This window comes from Erythrolamprus reginae, chromosome Z, assembly GCF_031021105.1.
Source record: "Erythrolamprus reginae isolate rEryReg1 chromosome Z, rEryReg1.hap1, whole genome shotgun sequence".
Taxonomy (NCBI): Eukaryota; Metazoa; Chordata; class Lepidosauria; order Squamata; family Dipsadidae; genus Erythrolamprus; species Erythrolamprus reginae.
Window position 1 is genome coordinate 98,329,561 of NC_091963.1, and position 14,929 is coordinate 98,344,489.

General features: G+C 37.7%; 1 long non-coding RNA gene across 1 annotated transcript; it reads right to left on the bottom strand.

The window, feature by feature from the left end:
• Positions 1 to 415: 415 nt before the first annotated feature.
• Positions 416 to 8,385, bottom strand: LOC139153330 (uncharacterized). Its single transcript, XR_011556794.1, has 3 exons — positions 6,632 to 8,385; positions 5,820 to 5,909; positions 416 to 860 (listed from the first exon to the last, which is right to left on the bottom strand). It is a non-coding gene; the product is annotated as an uncharacterized lncRNA (long non-coding RNA).
• Positions 8,386 to 14,929: the final 6,544 nt, after the last annotated feature.

Consider the following 14,929-nt stretch of genomic DNA (forward strand, 5'->3'; position numbering starts at 1 on the left):
GATGCTCATCACAGGGTAAGAATTTTGGTGTAAATTCTTTTAAAAATATGTTCACAGTATGACAATTGTCATAATAAAATTCTGAAACCAATAGGTACGTCTGAATATACCCAAAATTAATGGGCAGATTTAAAAAGTATCTAGGCAAATGAAAGCAGCTGACTGAAAGAACTGCAATTGTGCAGCCTAATAGATATGTATTTCCAGTGCTGAATCTTGAGCAACACCAGCTGATGACTAAAGATATTACAGCTGCAGTGCAAAGCAATGTTCTTTAAACAAAAGAGAAAAGGCAGACGAGATTCAAATAATAAAAAAACCAAGATGTTCTTAAAATATTTTCTATATTACTACTATTTGATGAGAGGTTTTTTCCCCCTTCCATTCACTCGTTTTATTTTATTTTTTATTAGTTTGTCAAACATGTACAAGATAGCAAGTATGAATATGAACATGGACATGAACTAAAAAAATTAATTCAAATAAATGGGGACACTAGGACGGGGACGATAAGCACGCTGGTGCGCTTATGCAAACCCCTTTTACGGACCTCTTAAGAATGGGATGAAGTCCATGGTACACAGTTAAAGGTTGAAGCTATGAAGTTTTGAGGCTGTATCAACTGAGTTGGTAGAGCATTCCAGGCATTGACTGCTCTATTGTTGAAGTTGTATTTTCTGCAATTGAGTTTGAAGCGGTTTGCCTTGTATTGATTGTTCAATTCTCAAGGACTGCCTGGAGAAGTCCCTTTAGTTTCACTGGCAAGATTTTTCAGAAGTAGTTGGCATTGCCTCCTTGATGCCTTCTTGGTAGAGGAGTTGAATACCTTCTTTGCCCACTACAAGGTTAATAGACCTCACCTACAAAAAGATATTGACAAAATTGAACGGGTCCAAAGACGGGCTACAAGAATGGTGGAAGATCTTAAGCATAAAACGTATCAGGAAAGTCTTAATGAACTCAATCTGTATAGTCTGGAGGACAGAAGGAAAAGGGGGACATGATCGGAAACATTTAAATATGTTAAAGGGTTAAATAAGGTCCAGGAGGGAAGTGTTTTCAATAGGAAAGTGAACACAAGAACAAGGGGACACAATCTGAAGTTAGTTGGGGGAAAGATCAAAAGCAACATGAGAAAATATTATTTTACTGAAAGAGTAGTAGATCCTTGGAACAAACTTCCAGCAGACGTGGTTGATAAATCCACAGTAACTGAATTTAAACATGCCTGGGATAAACATATATCCATCCTAAGATAAAATACAGAAAATAGTATAAGGGCAGACTAGATGGATCTTTTTCTGCCGTCAGTCTTCTATGTTTCTATGTTTCTATCCTGTAGCCCCTACCTGCCAGCCCTCCAGCCACTCACCTTATATAAACACAAAGTAAGATTTGTATTTAAGGCTGTGAACCTTAGCAAAATTACAAGTCCACATGGGTGCTGGGGATAATGGTATTGTGCTGATCAATTAGCAGATATCCTGACAAGGATCTTTAATATCTCCTTGCAAACGGCCAGTGTTCCATCGTGCTTGAAAGCAGCCACAAAATCATTGCCAAACTCCATGTATTTCAAAACATTTTTTAAAAAATCTGATTTAAATTGTCTAAAGTTTTTTCTTAATCTAGAAAATTCAACACAGCTTTTTTATTATGTTGTGGAAGACATTCAAAAATATCTAAAAGGTTTCTAATATTGTCTCTCAACTGCCTTTTGGATAAAAACTCAAATTGATTTTCATGAATAAAGTCCTTATTTTTCTTCAGTTTTACTTTTTTATGGCTTCACAAGCTTCCCTTATTGTTAAAAGTCCATTCATTAGATGTTTCTGCTTTTCTGTGTTCTTCTGTAAAATAAGCTATGCAAAACTAAATAATTCTGAATTGGCAAATAAGACAGGGAAATAGTTGAAATATAAACTAGGGGGGGGGGGGGAGATGATATTAAAATTACAAGATGGAAATATTTATTTATTATATTTATTTATTAGATTTGTATGCCGCCCCTCTCCGCAGGATATTATAATACAGATAATTTAAAGATGCACAAAAATATTCAACAATATTATTCTAAGCTATAAAAAGGAGATTTTGCTCAAAACCTGTTTTGCACACATTTTAGCCAATAAGGCTTTTGAGCCTATAATTTTTGAAGTAAACCTTTTTTTTGTTTTTTACATAGAGAAACTATAATGGTGTCTTCTCATATGACTGGAATCCAACCTATGAGACAAAAGCCCAGCTAATAATGTGGCCCACTATTCAATATGTGTCTTGAAGAATTTGGGAGGTAAAAAATATTTTTCAGGTGCTTTATTTGATTTCAGAAATTGGATAATAAATTTGATATTTGATACTAACACAGGAGGCTAGGGGAAAAGATTTTCAAAGGCCACATATCAATAAATTGCTTAAGAGAGAGGTCCCGGTTAGGAGTAGTAAATAGGTTTGCAATAAAAACCTCCCAAACTGAAGCTGGAATAAGAATATTGAACTGGAGTGTTCAATATATCAGTTACAATATTTCAGAAGAAAATTGGGTGTCCCTTTTACTGAGAAATCCTGATTTGGTCCAAAATCTAGATGATCTGCCTCACTTTGAGATTGCCATTATTATTATTATTATTATTATTATTATTATTATTATTATTATTATTATTGTTGTTGTTGTTGTTGTTGTTTATATTTATTATATCCTTTTATTTTTTTGTGCAGTGTATATATATAAAACCAGATCCTTTACCTCCTAAATTATTTAATTTATAAATTAAAGAGACTTATTGTGAGCCTGAGGTATTTCTTTTGGGGTCTCTGGAATCAGGGTGGATCATTTATGAGATAATCCTTAGATAACTCCCAGATGTAAGGAGAACCCCAACCTAAACTCTTAAAAGAAGAACCCCATCCTGGCATTATTTTTTCCTGTTTGAATTGCAGTAGCTTTAGTGTAATTTGAATTTATCTTTAGTTTTTCTAGTGTTGTTGGAGAAAATATCCATCACGTTCAGTTCCAAGCTGGGAGAAAGAAATTAGAAATATGGAGGCTGATTGGAAAGAGGTTTATTGATGAAGCAAAACCACCAACCACATGCGATTCTGGACAGTTGACAAACTGGAATTGAGAGTGGGTCGGTTTTTATACGTTCTTTGGGTTTTGTATTTGAGCTTCCTGTTTCTGTGCAAAAGCATGTTGTTTAATAGTCTATTAGCTGTTGTCAGATTCCTATGCCTATGGGGTCATGTAGGGACTATGTAGGGGTGATAGATGGCTCTATAGACAAAAGAGGAAATGCAAATCTTAGGTGCTTGTCTGAGCTAATGTGGTCAACTTCTGGCATTGTTTATCTGAGTTCCAAGGTTTCTGTCCACCCAACTATTAAGGGAAAAGTGGGAAAGTGTGTATGATGGTAAATGTGTGTTCAGCAGAACCAGTTCAGAGAATTTGTATGCAAATTTTATACCTAAATAATGGGGAGAATGCTCTGATTCCTAATTCTTAAACTAATTCCTGCCCTTGCAAGCCCAGTTCTGCCTTGGCAAGTGTAGACAATCCTCCTGATGCCCACCCTTTAATCTAATATTTCCTTGCAGAAATAGACCAGGATATAAGACCTGGTAAGAGTATTCTCATCTGTAGTTAGCCAGATCCTTGGATCTGTGCGCAATTTTGATAATTGTTTTCATGCATGTGCGGAAGTAAAAAATTTGCCAAAATCGTGCACACGCGAGCGTCCCCTTGCAAGATCTTGGCACTTTTTTGCTTCCTGTGCATGTTTGGGAGCAAAATCGCGCGAGGGGAGCAGTCGCCCAATTGTCAGAATGCGCGCACTGCGCACCGGTAGGCAAGTACGAGGAACCCTGAACTCAGCCCTACTCCAAGACCATCTTTGATTAGAAACGCGCCAAGATTTGGGTTGCATTTTACTTTCTCTTGTCTGTCAAATCTTTATTTCATTTCTGTTACTACTTATCTTTTTTGCATGATGTAATGTTTTATCAGGGAATAGATAGATATGATGGAAACTACTATCAAGGATTCTTTGTTGTTCTCTTCCATATATATATATTCCATGCCAAAATAGAGGATGAACCAGGAGATAGTTTCTCAAAATAGTAATCGTTTTCTTGGACATTTGGGGGTAAATAAATCTATTAAAGGTTTAGCAGGTGTTACATGTTTTTGCTAATAATTTCCAGAGATCATCAAGTCTTTTTATAATACCAGTGTTCAGTGCCTGGCAGAGTTAATCAAGTTTATCTTTCAGAGAACTGACATGCTGTGGGAGTCACAGGTTGTTATTCAAGCTCTCTCTTTTCAAAGGCAATGGTGATAGAAGGTCCTTGGAATTCTCAGCTTTTTATACTGCAATTAAACTTTAAAGTAGAAGTACTCTTATTGTCAAGATGAATTAATAGTAGTGCTAAATCTCTTAGCTTATTCCTCACTCTCTTTTCAGGTTCCAAATAAATATTCACCTTTCTGCCAGTATTATCTGACTTTGAATCTCATTTGTCTCTGCATGAGTTCGGTTTTACTGGCACAACAGCATGTTTGAATAATTGTGTTTAAGATTAATAAAAGTTTCTTTTAAGTGTCCATTTTGTTGTTAACTATGGTCAGAAGCTAAAAATGTACAATTATGCTGTCAGTAGGCATTGACAGTAATGTTTTGTTTTTTAAGTCTTTATTCTCTTGTTACACAAGGACAAAAGACTTTGATCTGGGAAGGAAAGGTTTCTTAAGCAATAGAGGCAAATGCTTGTAGATCCCATTCCATATTTTATTTATTTATTTAGTCAGATACGTATTGGTGGTATACAAAGATATAATAATATTTATATACACGATACTAGTAAAAGAGAAACATTAGGACAGGGGACAGAAGGCACTTTGGTGCACTTATGCACGACCCTTACTGACCTCTTAGGAATTGGGAGAGGTCAACAGGGGATAGTCTAAGGGTAAAGTGTTGGGGGTTAGGTAATGATACTACAGACTCATATAGTGAGTTCCATGCATCAACTACTTGGTTACTAAAATTGTATTTCCTGCAGTCGAGTTTAGAGCGGTTTACTTTAAGTTTGTATCTGTTGTTTGCTTGTGTGTTATTGTGGTTGAAGCTGAAGTAGTTGTTAACAAAAAGGATTTTATGGGCTATGCTTAGGTCATGTTTAAGGTGATGCAGCTCTAAGATTTCTAGGATTCTTACAAACCTAGGATTGTAAGTTTAGTTGCGAGCGGAGGGCTCTTGTAGTAAAGTATCTCTGGACATTTTCTAGACTGTTTATGTCCGAAATGTGATGTGGGTTCCAATATGCGTTTGAGAGGCTGTTAAGAAAAATAGGAATGGTTTGTTATTTGCAGCACATGGCTGTTAATGATTTTGATATTTGTTAACTCTGAAATGTTTAATAGGCTCAGGTGGAATCTGAGATGCAGCATGTGAACTCTTTTCTCTTCTTCCTTTTCCCCATGGCAGAGCTGATAAAAATACCAGTTTCTGGTAAAAATAGTAAAAATATAGGTCTTTAGCAGAAGAATAAAGGAGATCAAAACAAAACAAAATGAGGTGCAGTAAAAGAAAAAGGGTTAGTTAAAAGACGTTAGCCAGAGTCTGTAATGCCATTTCAATTTTTTGATGATGTTTTCTGGAGTAATTACCCTTCCTCTAATGATCCTTTTCTTCCCACACCATACTTTGCAACTTTTCTGGTGATCACCACAGAAAAAATAAATCAATTACAAAAGTGAAAATAAAAAGCAAGCTTCTTCTTTATTCCCCAACCCCTTTGCTTGTTCTCTATACTGTACTTACCGTTAAAGTTTTTAGTCTAATCTCTCTTTGGATTAGTTTGAGAATTTATCTTCCTTGTATTCAAAATTGTTCACGGTGGCAGTTTTACTCCTGAAATTAAGTTGCGGTGGTTAACATGAATAAAACCTGGAAATGTTGATATAAATACAAAAAGCAAACTAATTAGAGCAATAGCCTTCCCTATAATGATGAATGGGTGTGAGAGTTGGACATAAAGAATGGCTGATCAAAGAAGAATTGATGTCTTTGAACTCTGGTCCTGGTATGTTATGTGGACGTTGGGCAGCCAGAATAACCTCTTTGTAAACTTTAGTTCAACATTCAATACTATCATACCGGACATTCTTTTAACTAAACTAAATCAGCTAGCAGTACCTGAATACACTTGTAAATGGATCACAAGCTTCCTAACAGATAGGAAGCAGCAGGTGAAGCTAGGCAAAATCACATCAGATATCTGTACAATTAGCACATGGGCCCCCCCAAGGCTGTGTGCTCTCACCATTTCTCTTCTTTCTCTATACCAACGGCTGCATTTCAAACAATCCATCTGTTAAACTACTGAAGTTTGCAGATGATACAACAGTGACTGATCTCATTCAAGACAACAATGAAACCGCATACAGACAGGAGTTGATCAACTCTAAATACTTCAAGCCTTACATTTGCTTTTATAAAAAGCCACTGTTCATATCACTATTCTTTTCAAGCAGCCAGTAAGTTTGGCATTTGTAGCCTGGCTTTCTATAAAAAAATCTTTATAATATTTTATTATAGTCAGTAGCAGCAAAATTGTGGAAAATAATACTCACGCATCATTCATTGGTTTAAGCATTTACTTTTTGATGGGCTGCTGAGTCACAATTGGCCAGTAGAAATATCTAGCATTTTCTTAGTTGAGATAGCTGGAGAATTAGGAAATTACATGTTACAGAGCCATGATTATTGCCTGAGGTATTATTTAGAAGCAAGAAAGAAAACCCTCTTATTATGGCAACTACATTCATGTTAAGATCTAAGAGGAAAATTCAAAGAAAAAATGAAGAATACTGTACTCATTCTAACAAAACCCAAAATGAAAGAACGCGAACACAGGGATTAATATGAGCAGGCTTTTAAATCAAACTAACTCCTTGCCACTATCAGTCATGCTTTGACATATTATTATGTAACTAACTTAAAGAGGAACCTTGATGAGTGAGTAAGTTGAGTATAAATTTCCTACTAGAAACCTTTGTCTTCCTGGCATCATAATTCTGAATAAATAATTTATTACTTATAAATACTTATACTTATAAATTTATTACTTAAATAAAGCAAAATGCTGAACAAATTTTATTGGGCACTATCATGCAGGCTGCCAAGGTCTGTTTGGCTTTTCATCAAAGAATTGAAGAAACAATGTGTTTCATAGATTTCCTAGTATATCCACTGGTGAATTTAAATCCTTACAGAGGTATTCTTTATATTCCATTTCTAAGGACATTGGTTGTCACACTGCAAAATTACATAGAAAAAAAGAGAAAGATCCTATTCTTATGGTATCACTGTATTGTTTGGAGTTTTGCAATGTGTGCATGATAGAGGAGGTGCCTTTTCATTGTCTCTGCATATTATACAAATCTAATCATTGCAGTGTATTCTGGCTTAGTAAAATGCATGAATCTGGCCTATGATCTAACAATAATATTTCTAAGCATTGCTAACTTATTCTAAAGGAATAATCAAGTAGAATAAACTGCATCCCTCCCTTCCCCAATATTTTTTATTTATTAAAATTAAATGTAGCCCTTCTCCCTAATATAATATAAACTTATTATTATTTATTAGATTTGTATGCCGCCCCTCTCCGTAGACTCAAATGCTCGAGTGTCTTGATTTCTTCTTACATCCAGAGTTTAGATTCGGACTTTATACATGCACTTTGCCTCTACTTCACCCTGTTTCATCTCAGAAAATTTCTTGCAGACTTTGTGAAGGGAGGGCATGATTATATGGGTAGTCTGAAGAACCTCAGTCTACAATCCTGCATAGTTATACCGTTCTGACCCCAGGTGTGGGAGCCAGACAGATTTTGCTTGCTTGCACATACATTCTGTACACAGGGCTAGACTTGCCTGCTAAACAAAGTTATTTTCTTGCTTACTGGCCACCTTGTTCCCAAGTTAGAAAACAGTCCATTGTGCTTGAGTGCCTCAATCAAGCCATCTTTGGCAGTCTTCTTGGAGAGAGCACCAAGTTTCTCTGATAGCAAGATGGAAATCAGAAGTATTCATATCTTTCTTTCCATTCAGACTTTTTGGTTTGGCTGGTGGTTTTTGTTTTCAGACAAGAAATAGGATTGCTATTTAATAAATTGACCAAGGTGATAATTTGCACCAGACATCCCTTTTTTTTTTTTTGTGGTCTACTTTCTAAACACTTTTTTTTTTTAATCTTAAAGCCATGATAGTTCTAATCTCCTGGTAAAAGTAGTCTTCTTTGGTTGCTCAGTTTATAGAAAATGTTTTTTGAGCAAAATGCCAGTTTTTGCTTCAGGTGGCTGGTGCTCTGGTTAGCTCTGTCCATTGTAGAAGGTAAGGCTCTCTGGCTTTATTATGTTTTTCAGGTTTATACAGAGTTTATGTATGTGTACATATGGAAGAATGCAGGATTGTAAATGCTGTACTAAATTCTTAACTTTAAGGTGTCATTATCAATATATCGGTTGTAATTTGGAAAAGAGTAATTAGTGCAATTATTATTAAAAAGCTCTTTATAGCTAACCTTTTTTTTGTAAACAAGCTTTTTCCCAAAACAATTCTAATGCTTTTTTCTACTAGTTCTTATGGGTAGGAGGGGAAATTCCAACAGTTCATGTTGTAAACATTACGTAATTTCAATGATGAAAATGTTCTGATTTCTTTTATTGAGTTAAGATCAGTTTCTCATGTTTATCTGATTTTATGATTGCAATAAATATATGAGATCAGTTGAGCTTAAAAATACGTCTTTGGAACAAGTTCACGTAGTACGCAGAGGCATTTTTGAGCAAAGTTCACAGCCAACTCATCTTACCCTCAAAGACTGGCTCTAATATGCTTAATATTCTAATGTTACCAGTAAACATATACTTTCCACATTTATTTTAAAGTGGTAGAAACATTAGAATTATTGAAAGAGAAGGCAGCCCTTGCTCAAAGACGCACAATCTAATAGGTACAACTCAATAGGAAAAAGAAACAGGGAATAGGCATTAGAGGAACTTTTCTAGCTTGCTCTCAATTTAGATGGGAGAGCTATGGGAAGGGAGGACTTGAATCAACTCTCCCCCTCTCTGCTTTGATTCTTAATCTGGCAACGAGAAAGCAGGTCTCTCTCTGACCTGATTTTATTTTGGAAAGCCTTTGAAAGTATCCGATATCTCTGATTGATTGACAAAGCAGGTTTTGGTAATTACAGTATTTATGGGGGGAGTGCATTGGGCATTACTTGGTTGATCCCAAAATTGTTGATTACTTATTTATTATTTATTTATTTATTGGATTTGTATGTCATCACTCTCCGAGACTTGGGGCGGCTCACAACATATCAAATAATATTCAATGTATATATCTAAAAATTCAATTAATATCACTAAAAAACTCTAATAACATTTAAAATCATTCATTCCCACTCACACCGCAAGACATACTACACTTGTCGGCTAGGGTCTAATAGTCTCAAGCCTGGCGGCACAGATAGGTCTTTAAACTTTATTACTATATCTAAGTTAAACTGTAGTGTCAACTGGATAAATGTTTTTATTAGGGAGTATGCCAACCACATATTTGTGCATATACCAATAAATAAAACATGCCTGACACCTTTTGCCCATGAAAAAGGGTAATACTTGGCAACCTTCTTAAAGTGTAAGACAGAGGATAACAATTTCAGAGACACTATTTTTATCATTACAGTGTCAAAAAGAAAGGTATCTTTTTCTCATTCCTTACCCATAGTCAATATTTCCATCTTCCAAACTGCTGTTCAGGTAACAGTTGTAAGCCGCCCTGAGGCTAAGGAGAAGGGCGGCATAAAAATCAAATAAATAAATAAGTAAGTAAGTAAGTAAGTAAGTAAATTTATTTATTTATTTATTTATTTATTTGTTCGATTTTTATGCCGCCCTTCTCCTTAGCCTCAGGGCAGCTTACAACATGTTAGCAATAGCACTTTTTTAACAGAGCTAGGCTATTGCCCCCACAATCCAGGTCCTCATTTTACCCACCTCGGAAAGATGGAAGGCTGAGACAACCTTGAGCCGTGATGAGATTTGAACCGCTGACCTTCAGATCTACAAGTCAGCTTCAGTGCCCTGCAGTACAGCACTCTACCTGCTGCGCCACCCTGGCTCATTTTAATTAAAAATGTTCAGACACTGCGATCCTGCTATTAATCTTGCCATGATGGCTCTAAGTGTTTTCAGGATTATATTTTGGGATCTTAGTTTCCTAGAGCATAACTGGCACATGAGAAGATAGCAGATACACTTGGCCTCATGGGTTCCCAGAGCAGCTACAGCTGCCATTCATGATCAGAATGTGCTCTCTTACTATAATCATAATTAATATGTTCTCTTGGCACTGATTCCTCTTTATTGCAATTTATTCTGCAAATAGTTTAAAATCATATTGTATCCCAGGCAAATAAATAGTATTATTTGCTACATCTGAAATGAATTGGTCTCAAATAGGTACAGTTATCTCATTTATTTATTTATAAAATTTATTGGCCACCCATCTTACCACAAGGTACACTTTATAGCATGTTTGATGTCTTTATTAACTGAGCATCACTTCCGTTATAATAAAGTTAATAAAGATTTCAAACATATTATACAGTGTACCTTCTGGTAAGATGGATGGCCAATATATTTTATAAATAAATAAAATAACTGTACCTATTTGGAAAAATTCATTTCAGATATTGTGAGTAAAATACTGTTCATTTGCCTGGAATACAATATGATTTGAAATTGTTTTCAGAATAAATTGCAATAAAGAATGAGATGACAAACAGCAAGTTATAGCCTGCTATCTATCACAGTGCTGTGTCTCCATTTGATGGATGTGCAGAAAGAGCTGTTTTAATGTCAAGGAGACAGTTCATATGAAATAAAATATATGCCAAAATAATTCAAAGCAGATTTGATTATGGGGGTTATTTTGCTCTTAGAAAATTATTCCTCATGTTTCTGGGTTAATCACTGAGCCAGTGTTTCTTACTCAGCACAAGTGTTCCTAGTGCATAGATGTTCTTTGCCAATAGCTGCTTTTAGAGAGAATTTATTAGACACTTCCAATTATTATTTGAATTAGATATGAATGTTCTGAATTAATTGAAGCACAGTTTTACTCATTCACTGCCAAATACAGCCATAGGTAGTTCCCACAGATGGCTCTAAAACTAAAGAAAAATATATGATTCTTTATTTGGCTCAAAGCTATGCTGGCCAGGAAGGACGTCTCCGTGACATCAAAGCTCCGCCCATGGAATTCCCTATTAGGATTCCCCACCTCCGTTTGAGCCTCCCGACTGTCTGACAGCTCCATGGCTCTTCTGCGAAGGTGACAGCTGGGCGGCGGGGCTTCTTGGCGGCCTCCCGAACCCGAACCCAAACTTTTGCCAAACTTTTGGGCTCGGCGTTCGCGGCAGCGGGTTCGTAAGGCGAAAAAAGTTTGTAAGAAGAGGCAAAAGTTTTCCAAACCCCAGGTTCGTATCTTGAAAAGTTTGTATGACGAGGGGTTCGTATCACGAGATACTACTGTATTTGAAGGTTTCTTGCTGCTACATTCAAAACTATTCATCCAGTTCCTTCTGAAACATCTCCATTCTTAATTTCAATGATTCGTTGCTTACTCTTATATGTGAGAAGCATGTGGCTTCTGTTTGATGGGAAGTGCAAGGCAATACATGCTGAATGGTGGGAAGGGGAAGGGATAGCAGATTGCATGGACTGTTGGACTGGTTCTGTCATTAACCTTTGTAGGAAAAGACTCAAGCCTTTTCCAAAGAGAAGAAAAGAGATATGTCAGCATGGAGCTGACCAAGACAGACAATGAACCTGTTGATGACTATAGTGAGTTTCCAGCTGGATGCATTGCAAGAAGTAAGTATGAAAGAAACAGTATAAATACTAGACAGACTGAACTCTCAGGTTATGTTGATGTTGTTGACATTTTTTAAAAGTGTACTCCTAAAATTACCTTTGGTACATTGGCTAAGTTTGAAAACCCTGATTAATATGAACAGGAAAGGCATAGATGGTAGTTGGGATTAAGAAATCAAAAGAAATCTTAAAGGTCACATTGGAAGCCACTGCAGTACTTAATGCCAAGGAAAAAAATGATGTCCATGAAAAGGGTTGTGCACATTTGATTTACAGAATTACTGGGAATAACGGGAAGAACATAAAGTTCTTGGAATGTTTAATTGGCTATGAAAAGTAAAGAAGCTTTTGCATGTCCATGGCTCAACAAGTTGATTATGTCTATTTATTATAATAAATAATTGGTACAATCCATCTAAACTGTTTTAGGTGTTATGTCAAATGTTCCTAGGCAGTCCAATAGAAAGTGTTCTGAATAAAATGTATTTATTACAGAAATATCAAAGCGGTCCATTTCCTTGGGTCTAACACAGCTTAAAGGGATGGAAAGCCAAGAAACCAACTGTCAGATTGTCCCGGTAACAACTACAATACCTCCAGTCACTAAAGCACAAACTACAACCAAAGAGATAAAGAAGACAACTCGCACAATTGAAACAGAATCATCAGAAGACAGATCTCGAGTTTTATATTTTCTGCCCTATTTTCCACGTCAATCACGCACTGTCTTTAATGTTATATTTCCTTTCAGTAAAAGTGCCATTGGTTATAACACCATCTGGAATAACAAATTCTTGAGAGATGATTCTTCAGAAGAAAAGAGAAGGAAAAGAGACACACTAATGGTTAAGAAAAAAACAAGACCTCTATGAAGGAACAAGATGGTTCTTCGCAATGTTCACTTTTCTTGTTTTTCTTCTTTTTGGCAGTCACAACAAAGACATTAAACAATGGTTTTATAACAAGACTGAAACTCAGTTGACAACCAAGAGTGAATTAACTATTGGACATGAATCTTTAAACAGGTAAAACTAATTCTACTTATGAATAGTTTACAGGAAGGCGTTAAGAAAAGTTTTCTCATTGACGATGAACAGAATCCATTGTCATCATACCCAGGGACCACTTAATTTTTCTTTCTACTAGTTCTACAGGACACAAAAACCTTAACTGGGTAAAAAGTCACGATTTTCACCAGTGGTGAAATCTAAAAAATTTCCCTACTGGTTATGTGAACGTGGCTTTTTTAGTGGGCATGGCTTGGAGGTCAGGTAGCTGTGGCTTGTGATTATGTGACTGAGTAGGCATGGCCAACTTGCAAAATATGGTGAAATTCATTTAACAATGCTCTTGCTTAACAACCAAAATTTTGGGCTCAATTGTAGTCATAAGTCTTTCTTTCTTTTCCTTCCTTCCTGTTTTCCTTTCCTTCTTTCCTTTGCTTTCCTTCTTTCTTCTCTTTTTCTCCTTTTCTTTCCTTCCTTTTTTCTTTGTCTCCCTCCTTCCCTTCCTCTTCCTTCCTTTCTTCTTTTTCTTTCTTTTTTCTTGTCTTTCTCTCTCTCTCTTTCCTTCCTCTTTCTTTCTTTCTTTCTCGGTGGCAGGAGAAGGAAGAAAGTGCTCTAATAGGGCCCTTGGCCTGGCATGTCCCCTGTCACGGGTTGGATGTGGGGAGTGGGACATGAGGTGGAGAGCAGCTTCCATCAGGCTTGGTCCAGTGGAAAGAGCAGCCCCACCCGGCACCTTCAGGGACACTGAAGAGTTCTTGGCCATCTGTGGCGAGGGCATGCTGATATTGCCAGTGTGCTTGTCCATCATGGGCATCCAAAGAGGGGAGGAGATATCCAGTTGTCATGGGCGGTTTCTGAGATTTCAGTGGCCGCCCAGGAGAGACCGGTGATGCTCAATCAGTGAGTATGGGGTGCTGATTCCCCCCCTCCTTCTCCATCACCGCAGCCAAGCCTAGCGCCCCCCCCCCCCCGATTAACCTCTCCATAGCTAGACATCCGCCTCCCTCCCACATGATCAAGGAAGGGGAAAAAGTTGGAGCCGTTTCTTCTTGGAAGAGGAGGAATGCGACTGATTGTGCAGCCAAAGAAAGCAACTGGTGGACAATTCAAAGCCGATTCTACCCTGGGGCTCAGCCGGCTGTCAATCATTCTCCCCTCCCAGCCACTCACTCACACATCCAACTCGCAGTAGGGCAGCAGGCAGGCTGGAACTCCCGTGTGCTCATAGGAGAGAAGAATGAGGGCAAAAGGAAAAGGAAGGAGGTGGGAACTCCCTGAAGGCGTCAACATATGGCTCGCCGAATGGAGTGGGAATGGGACACACAGGCAAACATGCCCCACACTGACCCATGTCCAAACAAAGCCTCACCAGGTAGTTCAGCACAGCATGGTCCCTGCAAGTAGGTGTGGGGAACCACCAGGAAGACTTCATAGAAGGCTGCCAAGTATGGCAGGGCAGCGGGAAAGGGTGTAGGCTGCTACCATCCTTCCCCACTGCCAAATATGCTTGCTTGCCTTCCATGTGGCTTTCCACTTGCCTGCCTTCACAAGTTGGCCACCGGGACACCAGGAAGGCAGGAAAGCACATTGGAACTGTAGGTCATAGGGAATGGAGTAGGAAAGGCAGGCTGGGATGTTGAGGGGGAGGCAGGGACAGCTAGGTGGGCCGCGACTTTGCAGACTTACCTGGCATGCAGATCAGGGAGTGCAGCGCTTCAGGCAGGAAAGTGGTAGAGCAGAGGCTGGGCGGGCAGGATGAGCGACTGGCGACCAGGGGACCAGTTTGGAGGCTTGGCCAGACTACCATTACTACCAGTTCTGTGAACCATCAGTGGCCTCCGTTACCAGTACCGCTCAATCTGGTCCAAAATGATAGCATTTCACCCGATTTTCACATTACACTAATCAGAGACCTATCCACCATGGTGTGTTTCCAACATACTGGTTAGCAAAATTTCCTCTTTTTCCTTATA